Source organism: Sciurus vulgaris (assembly GCF_902686455.1).
Source record: "Sciurus vulgaris genome assembly, chromosome: 1".
Taxonomy (NCBI): Eukaryota; Metazoa; Chordata; class Mammalia; order Rodentia; family Sciuridae; genus Sciurus; species Sciurus vulgaris.
This window is the reverse complement of record NC_136461.1, coordinates 111589581-111609607: the sequence shown is the minus strand read 5'-3', so window position 1 is coordinate 111609607 and position 20027 is coordinate 111589581. Positions and strand designations below refer to the sequence as shown.

The following is a 20027-nucleotide window of genomic DNA, read 5'->3' as shown; positions in this document are numbered from 1 at the left end:
ACTTGCCTAGTATGCATGAGGCCCCAGGGGGGATAAAAAGATTTCTTTGGTTTGAGCAATAGAAGAATGGAGTTGCCATTAACTAAGAAGGAGAAGAAAGCAGGAAGAGCTGGTTTGGGTAGAGCAGTAGTATCCGTAGTTAAGACTGAGATACATTTGAGGATCTTCTGGCCCAAACTGGGATATGAATTTTGGGAATCATTAATAGAATACTTTTTTTTTAAACCATGACATTGACTGAGATATTTAGGGAATTAGAACAGATAGAAAAGAGAAGTACAGAATGCTAAGGCACTTCAATATACAGAAGTTAGGGAAGTAAAAGTCAAAAGAGGCTAAGAAAGCTATTTGAAATGAAAGAGAAAAGCTGGGCATGCATGGTGGCCCATGCCTGTAATTCCAGTTACTTGGTGTGGGGTGCTGAGGCAAGAGGATCACAGGTTCAAGGCCAGCCCCCACATCTTAAACCCTAAGCAATTTGGTAAGACCCTATGTCAAAATAAAAAGTGAAAAGGGCTGGGGATGTAGCTAAGTGGTAAAATGCCCCTGGGTTCAACTCCCAGTATGAAAAAAAAAAAAAAAAGAGGAGAAAGTGTGGGTAAAAAGTAGGGTTAAAAAAAGGTTCTTTGCTGATTTCATTTGCATTTCTTTGATTACTGGTTGCATGTTCATTTTTGTAGATTGTTTATAACACTTTTCAGTGGGTTTTATGGCTTAATTTGAAAAATGTATGATTTCTTTTTTTGTGGGGGGCGGAATACCAGGGATTGAATTTAGGGCCTCTCAACCACTGAGCCATGTCTCCAGCCCTTATTTTGTATTTTATTTAGAGACAGAGTCTCACTGAATTGCTTAGCACCTTGCTTTTGCTGAGGCTGGCTTTGAATTCGTGATCCTTCTGTCTCAGCCTCCCAAGATGCTGGGATTACAGGTATGCACCACCCTGCCTGGCCAAAATGTATGATTTTTAATGTAATAATGATAATTAATCCTTTGTCATAGTAGATGAAAATGTTTCTTCTAATCCTTTCTTTGTCTTTTAATGATTTTTTTTTTTAATTTCAAATGACTTAGATTTAATCACTGGAAGCAAACTAAATGGAAAGCTTACAATAGAGAAGAATTACATGTCAGTGCCTTCTGCAAACTGAGCTGGGACAAAAAGGGACTAGAGAATGCCCCTCAATTTGATCCCTTCCAGACAGTCCACAATATTCCTGGCACTCTGGGTCAGGAAAGGGGGAGACTGCTGGTTCTGTGCATTGAAATTGCCTTGCCCACCACTCATTCCTGGCCAGCATCAGGAGCCCTTTCTTGCTGGCTCTGGTCATCACCCTTCTTTTTGTGGCCTGAGAAGATGTCATTGATCCACAGTAGCAGAACTGCCATCTGCACTGCTGTCTTATATGTTTGCAGTTTCACAGCCTATGGCTCTCATTTGCCCAGTTCTTTCATGTCCACCAAAGTTCCCAACTCACATTTACACCCCAGGTCTCACAGTTCTCCTGGGTGTGCTTGGCCCAAAGGGAAGTAAGTAGATGGATAGTGCTGGCCCCACAGTTCTGGATCAGGATACAAGGGATGACTTCTAAAGCCTGGGCAACAGCCCTGAACATCCATTGTTCCATACCAGGCATGGCATTGAATTTTTTTGTCAAGGAATGGACTATAGCCATCTCAGAGGTGCCGCCCCCAGCACCAGCTAAGAACATTGCAGCACACTTGCATGGCATCCTGGAGGATGGGTTCTACTTCTGAGAGAATTTCTTTACTGCATCCCTGAAGAGAATGGTTCAGGGGTGTCTGTACTCAGTGATGAATGTAAAGTACTCATCTCCAATTTTCTTGATTTCCAACAGGCCTGCACCTGTTCCAACATCATTTTCTCTTAGTTTCTCTGGTTGGCCAACTAGCTGGGCCCCACAAACTCTAGCAATGTGATTATTGTCTGTCTTCTGGATTCTGCAGATGTCTGTGATATTGGCCCTATTGAAATAGTGCTAAGCTAAATCTGAGATACCTTTTTTTGTGATAACCACATCAGGCTTCAGTTGGATGATGTCCTCACAGAGCTTCTGGATATACTCTTCTTCCATTTGGAGGATTTGAGTGGAGTCTTCCTCTTGGGTAATCTCAATGTCAGTGAAAGCCATTCTCTTTTCTTATATTTCAGAGAAGAATCCAGCAGCACAATACGAGGGTGCTTGATATAATGCCACATTCATGGATGGGTCACATCTTTGTTAATCATGATTCCATATAACACACATGAGTCTTTAATGATGCCCCCTGGTATCTCTTCCACTCTTGCATATTTCTTGATGTCAGTCTCCTTTCAACCATTTTCCTCAAACTGTACAGTCTTGACAGCATCCAAGATGATGTTGCGAGACAAAGAGGACCACCGACTAATTACTTTGGTGTTAATGGAACTGTTGAAGATGTTCAGCATCATGTCACAGTTATTGATGTCAACAGGGATACTGATTTTCTTTAGAGTGCTGATCATATCATCCAGTGCCTTGAGTTAAGCACTGATTACCACTATTGGGTGCATCTGTTGCTCCAGGAAGTGCTCAGCCACAGACAGCATTTCTCCAGCAAGAATAATTACTGATGTGGTTCCATCTCCAACCTCTTCTTCCTGGGCCCTGCTAATTTTGGTCATGGACTTGGCTGCTGGATGTTGAACTTCGGTGTCTTGAAGAATGGCATTGCCATCATTGGTCATCATGTAGCTTCCCATTGGGCCCAAAAACATCTTCATCATGAATTTGGGTCCCAAATATGTTTGGATGATATCTGCAATAATCTTAGCAGCATTGATGTTTCCAGACTGAACTTTTCTTCCAGATTTATGTTTTGTATTCTGGTTGAGCACCAGCACAGCATGGTGGCCCATCATAGCAGTATGATGTAGAGCTGGAAGAACTGGCAGAATCTTCTGGAGAGAGACAAGCAGGGGGAAGCCTGTCTGTTTAGTTTGGTTATATGAAAGCTTAAAATATTTATGTAGGGCTAGCGGTGTAGCTCAGTGGTAAAGCACCTGCTTAGTATGCACAAGGCACTGGGTTCAAACCCCAGCAACAAATAATTAAATAAATTTAAAAAGTGTTTAGTGAATTGATTAGTGTTTATATTTGTGATGTCATATTCTTATGAAGCCTGGAATTTTGTAACCCTCCAGAGATTTGAGGATCATTTAATTTTGCTTTTATTATTGTGATTTACTTATATTAACTTGCTAACCATCTAGAATTAGTTGTGGTGCATAATGTGAGGTCAGGGTTTAAATCCATTTCGTCAAGCAAAGGGCCCAGACAAACAGCAGCAAACACTATGTGACTTAAACATGGATTCATAAATAGAAGTTTCTGAAGGATGCACAGGGCCCATGTTTACCAAAAGAGAAATGTTCTTGCTTGAGTGCACCAGGGTGCTCTGTGATCAAACTTGGGAATTACCTTGAGAGTGTAGTTGAATGTAGTTGCCAGCTCTTTTCTTTTCCCCCAAACTGAGAATTGAACCCACGGCCTCGCAAATCTACCACTTAGATATATTCTCAGCTCTTTTTATTTATTTTGAGAAAGAGTCTTGCTAACTTGCCCAGGTTAACCTCAAACTTGGGGATCTTCCTGCCTCAGTCTCTGGAGTAGCTGGGATTACAGGAGTATGCCATAATTCTTTTTTTTTTTTTTTCTTTTTTTTTGGTACTGGGGATTGAACCCAGGGATACTTTAGCACTGAGTTACATCCCCAGCCTTTTTTATTTTGAAACAGAATCTCACTAAGTTGCTGAGGCTGGCCTTGAACTTGCAATCCTCCTGCCTCAACCTCTTGAGCTGCAGGATTACACGTGTGTGCCACCATCTCCAACTTAGTGCCTGTTCTTTAGAGACCATCTGGGAAGACCAACTGTTCAGCACTTGTAGATGCTTGGAGAAGAGGCAATTGAATGCCTCTGGATACCAGCCCACTTGCTGTGGGGAAACCTGGGGAGAGCCCTCAGGGTCAGGGTCATCCTTTGCATAATCCTTTTTGTGTCTGCATAACCTCAATTTTTTAGTTATCACAACACTATTTATTATTGAATAATCTATGTCTTTGCTAATGATTTATGAAGTCTTTTTTTTAGCATGTATTAAATTCTTATGTATTATATTTTACTTATGCCTAATTACTTAAAATGTTAGTGCCATTAATACCATGATTTTAACTTAAGGAACTTAAACTTTAAATGAGTATTGATCTAATCTGTAGAAACGTATGTACTATTATTTAATATAGTTTGGTATAGTTTGGTATATTTCGGTGTTAAAATAATACATTATTATATGTGTTTACTAGTCCTTTTGCTGAGAAATCTTAGGTTCTGTCTCTAATATAAATAGTAACTGTTAAATAATATTATATTTTCAGAGCCTATGGAATTTAAATATCATTTTCCAAGAAACACTAAATTGTCATCTATGCAAATGAAAATCTGAAAGAATATGGTGAACTTCCTTTTAAATGTCACACAACATTATCTACAATGAGAGAATGTTTCCATCTCACTGGGAATCCTCATAATTCCCAGGAAGTTAATAGAATCAGTATATTTGTGCCAAAAACAGAATATATTTGTAAGTACAATCTTTCTGGGGAAAAGTGCAAGAAGGATAAGGTGCATTTCCGAATGTGCTTATTACTGAAAGATTAAATAGCCACCAAGTACTACAGTTTAAAAAATAAGGATGACTTTTTTTTTTTTTTAAATCTGATGCTGAGGATTGAATCCAGAGCCTCATGTTATACTGGGAAAGTGCTCTATCACTGAGCTACTTCCTTAAAAAAAGAAAAACTAAATCCCAGCTTTTTCCCTGGAGTCTTACTTTATTATAGGTGAAGGGTATTCTGCAATTTTGATTTTATTTGTGATTCTGAAAATATATGCAACTCAAAAGAAGTGTGATCCTTCCAGGTGTATTTAGCTTGCAAATGTAGAATTAGTTTAAAAAAAATTTTTTTTTTGATACTGGAGATTGAACTCGGGGCACTTAACCACTCACCCACATCCCCAGACCTTTTTATTTTTTATTTTTAGATGGGTCTTACTAAGTTGCTCAGGGCCTTGCTGAGTTGCTGAGGCTGGATTTGAACTTGCAATCCTCCTGCCTCAGTCTCTCAAGCCACTGGGATTATAGGCATTCACCACTATGTCCAGCAAGAATTTCTTTCTTTCTTTCTTTTTTAATCAAAAGTAAAAATCTGCCAGCTTCACAAATGAAAGAAACAAATTGGGTCAGTTTTGATATCAGTTTTGAATAAGCTCCATATATAATGGAATTTTAAAAACAGTAAAAAGCATTTTATCTGGCATGTTTTGGGGCTTTGGGAAAGAAGGAGAACTATCAGATTTTGGGGCAGTCATTACATAATTTGTCTCTCCTCCAATTTTCTTTTCTTGTTCAAGTATAAGATACATATCATTTGAGTATCTCTCCTTAATAATCAGTCTCTGCTTGATTTATTAAATACATTGTACTTTATTAATTTAAAATGTATAAGTGAATTCACACATTCAACAAATATTTATTAAAACTCTACTGTATGTCAAATCCTGTGCTAAGCATGGTGGTGTACAGTGTCCCTAGAATTAACAAGGGATTAATTCCAGGGCTCCAGACGATATATAACTTTGCAGATTTTTAAGTCCCTTAAGTAAAATGGTATATTTGCATATAACCTGAATATATTCTCCTGTATGCTTTAATTATCCTTATACCAATTTGAGCAAATATATGGAAATACACAACTCTGAATGCCATAATTCTGAACGAAATTTCAAAAGATCAATCCCTTAAGTTAAAAACCCCCAAAGTCTAAACTTCTGAAAGATCAAGCTCCTAAAAATATAATTCTGAAAAAACTGTAAAAAATTCTTCAAAAGACATTTATTTACATTTTAAAAAGACAATTTGTTTGATAAGCATATAAATCAAAGCAGATCACTTCATAGGCCACTTATACAATAAAGTAGGCAATAATAACACACATTTTTTAAGCATAAACACTCAGGTATTCTAATGACAGTTGCATGTATATAATAATAATGAGCAGATGAATAATGTTTATAAAAAATGTGTCAAAAAGTGAAATGTATAAACACATACTGCTATGGTTAGTAATTGTATGCGCCCAGCTTTATTGTTGGGACTAATGACAAGTTAACTAACTCAGGCTGACTCCTTACTTCCTGGTGGGTGAGCAGGATCAGGGCCTCAAAGGCAGTTTCAAGGGTTGGTGACGATGAATGGGATCACCTTCAGGGATTGGTTAACAACAATTCTGCGAACCGAACGTGATCTGCTTGTGCTTGCCATATGGTCCTATGGGACTCTCACCTGCCTGAACCTCCCATGCCTTGCTGACCTTTAAGCTGACTGGTTCTCCCCTAGACCCCACCCTACATAAAAGCTGTGTGACTTCCTCAATAAACGAGTTCCTGCTGTGACTGGTGTCCCTCCGCTGGAGGGCTGGGAGCCGGCGGTCAGTTGGCCCTACCTATCCTGGTCTGTCCTTGTTGGGGAGTGCCTCCCTTGTCACTGGTGGAGAAGAGCAAGGGGGCTTAAGACCCCAACACTTTATAACTTTGGTAATCTGAAATACCATGAAGGACAACTTAAATCTCTTGGTGAGATCTATCAAAAAACTTCATGGAAGTGGGATGTGGTGGCTCGTGCCTGTAATCCTGGGGACTAGGAGGCTAAGGCAGGAGGATTGCAAGTTTGAGGCTAGCATCTTTGTGAGATCCAGTCTCAAATAAAATAAAAATAGGATGGGGAGGTGACTCAGTGGTAGAGCACCCTTTGGTTTAATCTCTAGTACTGCAAACAAACAAACAAATAAGCAAAAACCCTTCATGGGTCACCACTCCTGCATATGCAGTTGCCCAAAGAATCGGGATCTCAAGAAGTTTTATAATTTGCAAATGTAGATGGACAAAAAGGACATCTCTTTATTTATTGTGACCACTTCAGAATTTTTGTGTACATGCAGTGTTTACATACAAAGCCAATGTTGTCATAATGCATATTCACAGTCAAATTTGAAAAAAAAAAGCATGAAATGAATTAGAACTCTCTAAAGGTCTTTATGCAATTTATACTTCCAGTATTGGAAATGATATGAAGATAAAATACATAGGATAGTGGCTTTAAAAAAAAAAAGTTAACGATTTAAAATGGGGAAAAAACGAGGAGAAAGAGGAAAAACCCAAACAAAACAACTAAAAAGAAATTCTTATTTATTTATTTATTTTAATTTTTGGTATTGGGGATTGAAGCCAAGGGTGCTTTGCCACTGAGCCACATCCTCAGCCCTTTTTTGTGGTTTTTATTTAGAGACAGGGTCTCACTGAGTTGCTTAGGCCCTCACTAAGTTGCTGAGGCTGGCTTTGAACTCATGATTCTCCTCTCAGCCTCCTGAGCTGCTGGGATTACAGGCATGTGCCACCACACCAGATTTAAAAAGAAAATTTTACACCTGAAAAAGTTTATTACAGGGATAGATTTTGGGTAATTGCACAAAAGTTGTCCCTAAGAGGTAGGTAACTTTCATGATCATTAACTATATGTTTAAATTATTTTTAGGGCATGGCAGTCCTTGGAGATGTTCATGTTCATTTTCTAGATGGTGCTGCTTTTTTTGAAATCTTTCTATGATTTGATATATGATGATACAAGCATTCACTGTTAAATTCTTTCTTCTGTGCCATGGTTCTATGTTATGTTGGATACATGGAAATCCATTATGCATGCATTCATATACAGACCACAGATTTGGCAGAAACAATTCTGGTGATTGAACAGCAACTCTTTTTTGTAGTGTCTTTTTATCTTACTATGCACATAATTATTTTTGACCCAGTCAGTAAGTTCACTGGCTTCTTTAGGCAAATGAGACTTTAATTCATTGAGTTCTTAGAATCTCATCAGCTGGAATGTATGCTAATGCAGATAAATGATGCATTTTTAAACTGAAAATTTTAAATTATCATTTTAATCGTACATATTTATGGGGTATGGTGTGATATTTTGATTCATGTATACAATGTGTAATGATCAAATCAGGGTATTTAGCATTTCTATCCCCTTAAACATTAGAAACTTTTTTTATTAACTTGTAATAATTGTACATATGCTGCCACGTTGTATGGCCAATCCACTCATCTAAATGTTCTGCCAAGCTGGAACAAGCAATCCCAGAGGCTCAGGAGGCTGAGGCAGGAGGATGGGGAGTTCAAAGCCAGCTTCAGCAATAGCGAGGTGCTAAGCAACTCAGTGAGTCCCTGTTTCTAAATAAAATACAAAATAAGGCTGGGGATGTGGCTCAGTGGTGAAATGCCCCTGAGTTCGATCCCTGGTACCAAATAAATAAATAAATAAATGTTCTGCCAAATGCATTGGACTGTATGGAAAAAAAAACTAAACTTTATTAGTGGCACCTTGGTTTCAGTTTTAGAAGCCCTGATCATACCTAATTCCAAACTGTTTTTATTGTTTAAGGATTTAATTGAAATCCATTTTCTTATACATAGTCCACCAAATCTTCAAACATGCATTTATGAACACACTGCTTTCTCCAGTCATTAATACATAAATAAGCAGATAAACTCTAGAATTTTTTAGATCCAATAGGGTCATGAGTTATATATATTTGATTTTAAAAAAGGGACAGTTTTGAAAGTGTCATCCATTAATAATCAAATAAAGCATGAACTAGTTTTTCTGTTAGATTTACTTGTAAATATAAGAAGTCTATCTTCTTTGACAGGGATTTTTCAAATCCCTAAGCAAGAATAGTTCACCTTTTAAGTGTTATGTGACAGTGGAGGAACTTCTACTTCAGCAAATGTCTGGTTCATAAGGTTTATGAGCTTGTAAAAAATTTTTTTTTTTTTTTTTAAGTTGTAGATGGACATGATACCTTTATTTTATTTATTTATTTTTATATGGTGAAAGAATCAAACCCAGTGTGTCACGCGTGCTAGTCATATGCTTCAGCACTGAATTACAACCCTGGCCCCTGTCAAAAATTGTTTTTTAAAAATTTTATTTTCGGGGCTGGGGAGATAGCTCAGTTGGTAGAGTGCTCGCCTCGCAAGCACAAGGCCCTGGGTTGGATCCCCAGCACTGCAAAAAAAAAAAAAAAATATATATATATATATATATTTTCTAGCTAGGATCAGGGCCACATGCCTTGTAACCTCAGCTTCTTGGGAGGTGGAGGCAGGAGGATTGCAAGTTCCAGGCCAACCTGAGCAATTTAGTGAGATCCTGTTTCAAAAAAAGAAAGAAAAAAAGAGGACTGGGGTAGCAGTGTGAGACCCTGGGTCCAATCCTCAGTACCGAAAAAAAAAATTATTATTTTCCCATAAAGGGTATTTTGTGAAGGTAAGCATAGAGCTATATGTGAAGGGGCAGAAGTAGTATAGGATTGAATAATTTGGCAACTATGTTATGCACAACCAAAATTGAACTAATCCTCCTTCAGAATTGGGCTTTCTATTTCCATATATGTATATATATGGGAATTATGGTGTTCAGGATTTCTGTTTGCAAGATTTAAACATTTGAAATTTTAATCTCTCAGGATTATGATTTTTATGATTTTGTTTTTTAGGGATTTTAGACTTTAGGTATTTTGATTTGGGGGACATTTCGGCATTTGGAATTGTGGCCTTTGTGATTATAATTGGCACTGCTCTAGATTACTTGTAACATCTAATACAGTGTAAATGGTATGTAAATAGTTGTTACACTGTATTGAGTGAATAATGACAAGAAAAAAGGTCTATACATGTTCAATACAGCCACAATTTATTTTTTCAAATATTTTCTATTCATGGTTGGTTGAATCCATGGATGTGGAACTGTAGTTATGGAAGACCAACTGTACTAGAAAATAAGTTATAACTGCTGGTCTCTTGGATACTGATTTTGGCTAAATTTTCTCTTCCTTCTCTAACTTGATTACTATAGTTCTGTATAAGCAGAGAATTTTCCAATAATGACATTTCTTAAAATAATTGTTTTCAATTAAATGAAAGTGGGATTTGCCAGTAGAAGTATTTTTACTTTACTTCAGAGTACATTTGGATTGTTTTTATAATTTAATGTATTTTAATAACAAACTTATAGGAACAGCACAGAAAGCAGACATTAAAAATATGTGCTTGTATATAAAACAACCCAATTAGAAAAGTACAGTGAATGGATATAAACATCATTTAGTTGCTGTTAACCAGGAATTTATCTGTTCTAAGAAAATTGGGGCTGGGTATGTGGCTCAGTGGTACAGTGTTTGCCTGGCATGCACGAGGCCCTGGGTTTGATCCTCAGCACCACAAACAAAACAAAACAAAAACCCTTACATCTGGCATTGTCCAGAAATTTTTTTTTACTTACTTATATCAACTATAAATAAATTTGTAAAAAAGACTTAAGCCCTAAAACTTTTTTTTTTGGTACCAAGGATTGAATCCAGGGGCACTTAACTACTGAACCACATCCCCAGCCCTTTTTTATATCTTATTTAGAGACAGAGTCTTGCTGAGTTGCTTAGTGTCTCACTTTTGCTGAGGCTGGCTTTGAACTTGCCTCAGCCTACGGAGCCACCAGGATTACAGGTATGCGACACTGTGCCTGGCTCACTAAAACATTTGACTTGTATTAATGTTCTGATATTTATATTAAAAATTTACCTACAAGTAAAAAAGAAAAAAAAAACTGTAATACCTGATTTCTGTCTCTTATTCTTCTACTCTCAGTCATATACTTAGGTACCTTTGGAACCCATGAGAGAAAGATATATCTAACATTCATAACTACCAATAACAGGAAGAAGAGAAATTGGGCAGAGGAGGGGATGAAATAGTAGATTTTTAAAAAATATTTTTAGTTGTCAATGGATTTTTATTTTATTTATTTATTGTAGTGTTGAGAATTGAACCCAGTTCTTCACACATGCCAGGCAAGCATTCTACCACTGAGCCACAAACCCAGCCCAAAATAGTAGATTTCTAAGCAAATTCTTCATGCATACAATGTGTTGGCCGAATGTCTTTTGGTATAACTGCTACATGTTTGCATGGATAGCAAGCAGGTTGGTGTGCTCCACAAAGGCCAGCAGTTAGGTCTCACTTGCTTCCTGCAAAGCACCAAGAGCTGTCAGTTTTGAAGTCTCACACAATTTCTGTTGGCATCAGAAATTATTCTGCTCCCCCACACCACCTTACAACCCAGATCTTTAGCCCACAAACTTCCTAGCCAGTAATTGGTCCAGATTGTTAGCCTGCAAACCTTCTTGCCAACCATTGGTCCGTTGTTATTAGCCTGCAAAATTCCACTGCTTAAGAATGGCTACCCTGCCATTTTCTCTCTCTCTCTCTCCTCCTCACTTTCATGCTCTCTCCTGGCTTTCACTCTCTCTTGAGTGCATCCTCTCTCTCTCTCTTTCCCTCTCATTTTCTCTCTCTCACCCTGCAGGGAGACACTCTGCCTGTTTGCTTAATAAACTCTCTTGTGTGAGTTCCCACATCTGGAGTGGTTTCTGGGTTCTTACATTGGTGCCGTGACTTGGATGGGCTCTTCTAATACCACTTAGGTGGGTGGATTCCCCAGAGCCCCAGATGCTGGTTTCACCTTCCATTCGCCCGGACACTCTCCACCACGGGCTTCAGATTGGTAAGTTTCCCCCTAGGTCGGCTTCAACACTCCTCTGCTGACCTGAGACATAACTGTTGATTGTCCAGCACCCTCGAGGTGGTTGAGGAGTGGGGGTTCCCCCAGCCATGACTTTTACAGTCATGGATGCCCCCTTAGTTATCAGACAGGTGGGTACCTGATTTTTATGGTGGAGATTCTCTCTCAGAGTTGAGGCTCCTCTTTGCGCTCGCTCTTGAAAATCCTAATGTCAGGTCCTCAACTGTCTCGGTTTTTGCCCAGCACACACTGATGCTTGGATGATGACTCCATCACTGTGCTGCCTTCTCATCTCCAGTCGACTGGTCTATGACCTCGGGACGCCCTGGACACTGACTCGGCTGTATCAGTCTCCACCATGGGATCTGGGTCCTCCATTCTGGCAGATTCACCCCTGGTGTGTCTACTAGACAATCTTAAATCCCTTTACCTGACCCCTGGCCTAGATAATCAATCCAAAATGGCCATGTAATGGCACACAGCTTTTGTGAGTGAGTGGGCAGATGGAAAGGGAGCCCTTATCTTCAAGTCTTTTCTTTCTTGCACTTCTTTGCTCTTCCTGCAAACTCGAATGCCTCCTTTTGGCTTCTTCTCCCCCTCTTAATCCCTCCTCCTCCTCCAACTTCGACTCAGCTAACAAACCACCCTGATACAAGTCCACTGTAACAGAGGCCCCTCTGGCCCCTGCTCCTTCATCTCCTTTACCTCGTTCTGTTTCTGCTTTCATTCCCCTGCCCAGCTCACCCAGTCCTCCTGTCACGAGGTCCCGTGTACATATTCTAGTCCCCCTATGGGAGGTGGCTGGTGTGGAGGGAGTAACCAGCCCAACAGTCAGTGGCATGTTCCAGTAAGGAGTATGATATAGCAGCCCCATTCCTCACAAGTAGTGGGAGATGATGTTTCACAATTTTCTGCATCCAAATCTGAATTGATTACTAACCAGGAAAAAGGGTTAAATGCCCTAGGCATCAAGTTTCTGCTAGAACCTGTTATCTCAGCTCCTTTCAGATCTCAGTCAAGGTTCACATTGAAATGTAAATAGAGGAAGCCTGAAGGCTCAGTAGGAGACCAGTCTCAAACCCAAGGGGGGGAAAAAAAAAGCAAAAAATTTTACCTGAACTCCAGCAAAAGTAAATTTTATGGTGCTTTACTAAAGTAATTAATGACTGTATCATTTTTCCAGGACTTTTTTGTTCCTTAAATTCTATATATTTTTTTGAGCTCATGACTTTTTTCGATCAGTTCTTTTTATCCAACTCTAGAGTTATTTTTGAACATCTGTTACAAGGCTTTGGAGATAAATGTTACAAGGCCTTTGTTTTTTTTTAATTTTAATTAATTTTTATTGTAAACAAATGGGATACATGTTGTTTCTGTTTGTACATGGAGTAACAGCATACCATTTGTGTAATCATACATTTACATAGGGTAATGATGTTGGATTCATTCCGTTATTTTTTTCCTTCCCCCACCCCTCCCACCCCTCTTTTCCCTCTATACAGTCCCTCCTTCCTCCATTCTTGCCCCGCTCTCACCCCCCATTATGTGTCATCATCTGCTTATCAGTGAGATCATTTGCATTTTGGATTTTTGAGATTGGCTTATCTCACTTAGCATGATATTCTCCAATTTCATCCATTTGCCTGCAAATGCCATAATTTTATTATTCTTTTTTTTTGTTTTGTTTTTTTGTTTTTTTAATTTTTTATATTTTATTGCTTCAAATGCTTCAAACTATGGGAAATCTTTGGCAAAAAAAAAAAGACAATAAAGGTTTCACAATAACTTTACACAAAGCATTGCACAACAATGTTCTTCAGTATACATGAAATAACATAGGAATGTTCAGAATCCTTAGTGAGGAAATTAACTGTACAATATTCATAGTTCATTGTAAAACAAAACCGTTTCATAAATATTTAAAATATTTCCTAGGGTCTCATCACATATTAACATTTGTATTACAATCAGTATTGTTGAACTTTTGAAGTATTTTTATTACTTAAAAATTAATAAACAGGTTTTTTAAGATTTCTGTTGTCTATCACAGCATCAAGATCCCTCCCCCCAATTCTGCTTATTTCACATAAAACTAGAGGGAGGTAACTAAAATAAAAATCAATATGGTTCTCAGTCAAGCCCTCTGTGGAAAAGAGGAAAACGTTTCATGTCTATTATTACAGACATTTCTCTGGTGGTTTATTTGTGCAGTCTCAAACTTGAGCAGCTTTAAGTTGATCTAAATGAGTTCTCAGCTCAGGACACAGTTCAATTAGCAGCAACTCCATCAGCACACAGTAGGTTGATAATTCGAGTTCCTTGTATCCACTTTATGGTCAGTCACTTAGGCTCTTGTGAAACATACATCATCTGCTAGGCAGCATCTGAACTTTTTTTTGGCGTTTCCAAAATAGCAGATTGAGAGTCTGGATTGGAAAGGAAGCAAGCAATTCATATATCAAATGGAGCAAAACTTGACTGGGCATTCTGATGACATGGTTCCCTGAAGCAGTCACTACGAGGAAGTAGAAGACTCATGGTAATGATCCGTGAGCAAAATTTTTCTGCTTCTTCTGGAGGCCCGTTCTCCTGCTGACTGAATAGCTTCTCCAACAGAGTTCACCCTGGTCGCGAGGTTTGAGAAACGCCTTGGCGGTTGCCTCAGGGCCCACTCCAGCCTCCGCCCAGCCCGCTGTTCCGGCCCCAGTAGCTTCGGCCGCTGCCCCAAGCCCGCGGGTAGGCGAACTGTCTGCGCTAAAGAGACCGCAGGGCAGGGGGCAGCACCGCCTCCGGACACCGCCGCGGAGGGAGGAGCTTAGCCGCCCCGCCTCCTCCTGGGAGGACTCCCCCTTTATTATTCTTTATAGCTGAGTAATATTCCATTGTATATATATACCACAGTTTCTTTATCCATTCATCAATTGAAGGGCATCTAGGTTGGTTCCACAGTCTGGCAATTGTGAATTGAGCCGCTATGAACATTAATGTGGCTGTATCTCTGTAGTATGCTGATTTTAAGTCCTTTGGGTATAGGCCCAGGAGTGGGATAGCTGGGTCAAATGGTAGGTCCATTCCAAGTTTTCTAAGGAATCTCCACACTGCTTTCCAGAGTGGCTGCACTAATTTGCAGTCCCACCAGCAATGAATGAGTGTACCTTTTTCCCCACATCCTCTCCAACACCTATTGTTGCTTGTATTCTTGATAATCGCCATTCTAATTGGGGTGAGATGGAATCTTAGTGTAGTTTTAATTTGCATTTCTCTTATTACTAAAGATGGTGAACATTTTTTCATATGTTTGTTGATTGCTTGTAGATCTTCTTCTGTGAAGTGTCTGTTCATATCCTTAGCCCATTTGTTGATTGGGCTATTTGTAGTCTTCGTGTAGAGTTTTTTGAGTTCTTTATAGATTCTGGAAATTAGTGCTCTATCTGAAGTATGAGTGGCAAAGATATTCTCCCACTCTGTGGGCTCTCTCTTCATATTGCTGATAGTTTCCTTTGCTGAGAGAAAGCTATTCAGTTTGAATCTATCCCAGTTATTGATTCTTGCTTTTATTCCTTGTGCTATGGGAGTCCTGTTAAGGAAGTCTGATCCTAAGCCAACAAATTGAAGATTTGGACCTACATTTTCTTCTAGAAGATGCAGGGTCTCTGGTCTGATTTCAAGGTCCTTGATCCATTTTGAGTTGATTTTTGTGCAGGGTGAAAGATAAGGGTTTAGTTTCATTCTGTTGCATATGGATTTCCAGTTTTCCTAGCACCATTTGATGAAGAGGCTATCTTTTCTCCATTGCATATTTTTGGCACCTTTGTCTAGTATTAGAAAATTGTATTTATTTGGGTTTGTGTCCATGTCCTCTATTCTTGTACCATTGATTTACCTGTCTATTTTGGTGCCAGTACCACGCTGTTTTTGTTACTGTTGCTTTGTAGTATAGTTGCAGATCTGGTATTGCGATACCCCGTTTCATTCTTCCTGCTAAGGATTGCTTTAGCTATTCTGGGTTTCTTAACTTCCAGATAAATTTCATGATTGCTTGCTCTATTTCTGTAAGGTACATCATTGGGATTTTAATTGGAATTGCATTGAATCTGTATAGCACTTTTGGTAGTATGGCCATTTTGACAATATTAATTCTGCCTATCCAAGAACATGGGAGATCTTTCCATCTTCTAAGGTCTTCCTCAATTTCTTTCTTCAGTGTTTTGTAGTTTTCATTGTAGAGAGCTTTTACCTCTTTGGTTAGATTGATTCCCAATTTTTTTTTTTTTTTTTGAGGCTATTGCAAATGGGGTTGTTTTTCTCATTTCCCTTTCAGATGTTTTGTCACTTGCATATAAAAATGCTTTAGATTTATGCATGTTGATTTTATAGCCCGCTATTTTGCTGAATTCATTGATGAGGTCTAGAAGTTTTCTGGAGGAGTTTTTTGGAACCTCTAAATATAGAATTATGTCATCAGCAAATAGTGACAGCTTAAGTACCTCTTTTCCTTTTCATATCCCTTTAATTTCTTTAGTCTGCCTAATTGCTCTGGCTAGAGTTTCGAGGACAATGTTGAATAGAAGTGGTGAAAGAGGACATTCCTGTCTTGTTCCCATTTTTTTCCCTTTTTTTTTAAAATTTATTTTTATTGTAAACAAATGGGATACCTGTTGTTTCTGTTTGTACATGGAGTAACAGCATAACATTTGCATATTCATACATTTACATAGAGTAATGATGTTTGATTCATTCTGTTATTTTTTCCTTCCCCCCTCCCCTCCCACCTCTCTTTTCCCTCTATACATTCCCCCTTTCCTCCATTCTTGCCCCCCTCTCACCCCCCATTACGTGTTTTTTCCAGTTTTTAAAGGGAATGGTTTCAGTTTTTCTCCATTAAAAATGATGTTGGCCATGGGCTTAGCATAAATAGCTTTACAATGTTCAGGTATGTTCCTACTATCCCTATTTTTTCTAGTGTTTTGAGCATGAAGAGGTGCTGTATTTTGTCAAACGCTTTTTCTGCACCAATTGAAATAACCATATGATTCTTATCCTTAAGTCTGTTGGCATGATGGATTATGTTTATAGATTTACAGATGTTAAACCATCCTTGCATTCCAGGGATGAACCCCACTTGATCGTGGTGCACGATTTTCTAAATATGTTTTTGGATACGGTTTGCCAATATTTTGTTAAGGATCTTTGCATCTATACTCATCAAGGATATTGGTCTAAAATATTCTTTCCTTGATGTGTCTTTTCCTGGTTTGGGTATGAGGGTGACATTAGCTTCATTGAATGAGTTTGGTAGGGTACTCTCTTTTTCTATTTTCTGGAATACTTTGAGAAGTATTGAAATGAGATCTTCTTTGAAGGTCTTGTAGAACTCAGCTGAGAATCCGTCTGGTCCTGGGCTTTTCTTGGATGGTAGGTTTTTAATGGCTTCTTCTATTTCATTGCTTGATATTGATCTGTTTAAATCGTGTATGTCCTCCTGGTTCAGTTTGGGAGGAGCATATGTCTCTAGAAATTTGTCAATGTCTTTGGTGGTTTCTACTTTGTTGGAATACAGATTTTCGAAGTAGCTTCTCATTATGTTATGTATCTCAGTGGTGTCTATCATGATATTTCCTTCTGCATCACGAATTTTAGTAAGTTGAGTTTTCTTTCTCCTTCTCGTTGTTAGTACGGCTAAGGGTTTATCTATTTTGTTTACTTTCTCAAAGAACCAACTTTTTGTTTTGTCAATTTTTTGAATAGTTTCTTTTGTTTCAATTTCATTGATTTCAGCTCTGATTTTAATTATTTCCTGTCTTCTACTACTTTTGCTGTTATTCTGTTCTTCCTTTTCTAAGGCTTTGAGCTGTAATGTTAGGTCATTTAGTTGTTGACTTTTCATTCTTATCTGGAATGCACTCCATACAATGAATTTTCCTCTTAGTACCGCTTTCATAGTGTCCCAGAGATTTTGATATGTTGTATCGTTATTCTCATTGACCTCTAAGAATTTTTTTATCTCCTCCCTGATGTTTTTTGTTATCCATGTTTCATTAAATAGCATATTATTCAGTCTCCAGGTGTTGGAGTAATTTCTGTTTTTTACTTTGTCATTGATTTCTACTCTCAGTCCATTATGATTTGATAGAACACAAGGCAGTATCTCTATTTTTTTGCATTTCCTAAGGGCTGCTTTGTGGCATAACATATGGTCTATTTTTGAGAAGGTTCCATGTGCTGCTGAGAAGAAAGTGAATCCACTAGTTGATGGATAGAATATTCTATATATGTCTATTAAGTCTAGGTTATTGATTGTGTTATTTAGTTCTATGGTTTCTTTGGTTGGTTTTTTTTTTTTTTTTTTTTTTGGAAGATCTATCTAGTGGTGACAGTGGTGCATTAAAGTCACCCAGAATTATTGGGTTGTGGTCTATGTGATTCTTGAAATTGAGAAGGATTTGTTTGATGTACAGGGATGCACCATTGTTTGGGGCATAAATATTTACTATTGGTATATCTTCCTTATTTATGGTTCCCTTAAGCAGTATGTAATGTCCTTCTTTATCCCTTTTGACTAACTTTGGCTTTAAGTCCACTTTATCTGATATAAAGATGGAAACCCCTGGTTTTTTACTGAGTCCATGTGCATGGTAGGTTTTTTCCCATCCTTTCACCTTTAGTCTGTGGATGTTTTTTTCTATGAGATGAGTCTCTTGCAGGCAGCATATTGTTGGGTCTTTCTTTTTAATCCATTCTGCCAGCCTATGTCTTTTGATTGATGAGTTTAGGCCATTAACATTCAGGGTTATTATCCGAGATGTGATTTGTATTCCCAGACACTTGGCTTATTTTTGGTTTTTAAGTTGGCTTGGTTTCTCCTTTGAGTGGTTTTTCTCTAAGGTAGTTCTTCCCTTTGCTGACCTCCATTGTTGTTTTTCATTTCCTCCTCATGGAATGTTTTGTTGAGAACATTCTGTAGCACAGGCTTTCTATTTGTAAATTCTTTTTTTTTTTTTTTTTTTTTTTGCAGTACTGGGAATCAAACTCAGGGCCTTGTGCTTGCAAGGCAAGCACTCTACCAGCTGAGCTATCTCCCCAGCCCCTACTTGTAAATTCTTTTAACTTTTGTTTATCATAGAAGGATTTTATTTCATCTTCAAATCTGAAGGTTAGATTTGCTGGGTATAGGATTCTTGGTTGGCAACCATGTTCTTTCAGAGCTTGAAATATGTTGGTCCAGGCCCTTCTAGCTTTTAGAGTCTGGGTTGAGAAGTCTGCTGCTGCCCGTGTTGGTCTCCCCCTATATGTAATCTGATGCTTTTCTCTCGTGGCCTTCAAAATCCTATCTTTATTTTGAATGTTAGGCATTTTCATTATAATGTGCCTTGGTGTGGATCTGTTGTGATTCTGTGCATTTGGTGTTCTGTAAGCCTCTTGTATTTGATTTTCCATTTCATTCTTCAGGTTTGGGAAATTTTCTGATATTATTTCATTGAATAGGTTGTTCATTCCTTTGGTTTGTATCTCTGTGCCTTCTTCAATCCCAATAATTCTTAAATTTGGTCTTTTCGTGATGTCCCATAGTTCTTGGAGATTCTGTTCATGATTTCTTACCATCCTCTCTGTTTGGGCGCCTATATTTTCAAGATTAAATATTTTGTCTTCATTGTCTGAGGTTCTGTCTTCCAATTGGTCTAGTCTGTTGGTGATGCTTTCCATTGAGTTTTTTATTTGGTTCATTGTCTCCTTCATTTCAAGGATTTCCGTTTGGTGTTTTTTTGTTTTTGTTTTTGTTTTTTTTTGAGAATCTCTCTCTCTTTGTTGAAATGATCTTTTGCTTCCTGCAGTTGCTCTTTCAGCTTATTGGTATTATCATTCATTTCCTGCATTTGTTCTCTTATCTCATCCTTTGCTTTGCGAAATCTTAATCATGTATAATCTGAAGTCCTTTTCTGACATTTCTTCTAACATACTGTCATTGGATTCTATTACTATAGAATCTAGATTTGTTTGGATCATTTTCTTCCCTTGTTTTTTCATGTTGTTCATGTATCTTCCCCTCTAGCGCTGCAGATCTGGGGTATTGCAGATTTCCCCCTATAGGCTTATAGTGGCTCTATAGGTTTCCAAAACCTTTTCTTTAAGGGAGATCAATATTAGCAGTGCCCAATTCAGACACTATGCAATCCTAGACCAAATAGCCCCTATGAGGACAATAACAAAATTGTCATAATAAACAGAATGAGTTCAAATATTATCTTCAGTAAAACAAACAGATTTGCAATAAGGTCTGTA

The 20027-nt window shown here is 38.2% G+C and overlaps 1 pseudogene across 1 annotated transcript; it reads right to left on the bottom strand.

Moving 5' to 3' along the window:
- Positions 1-1091: 1091 nt before the first annotated feature.
- Positions 1092-2905, bottom strand: LOC306658936 (T-complex protein 1 subunit gamma-like; annotated as a pseudogene). The gene has a single exon. The product of its transcript is annotated as a T-complex protein 1 subunit gamma-like (transcript).
- Positions 2906-20027: the final 17122 nt, after the last annotated feature.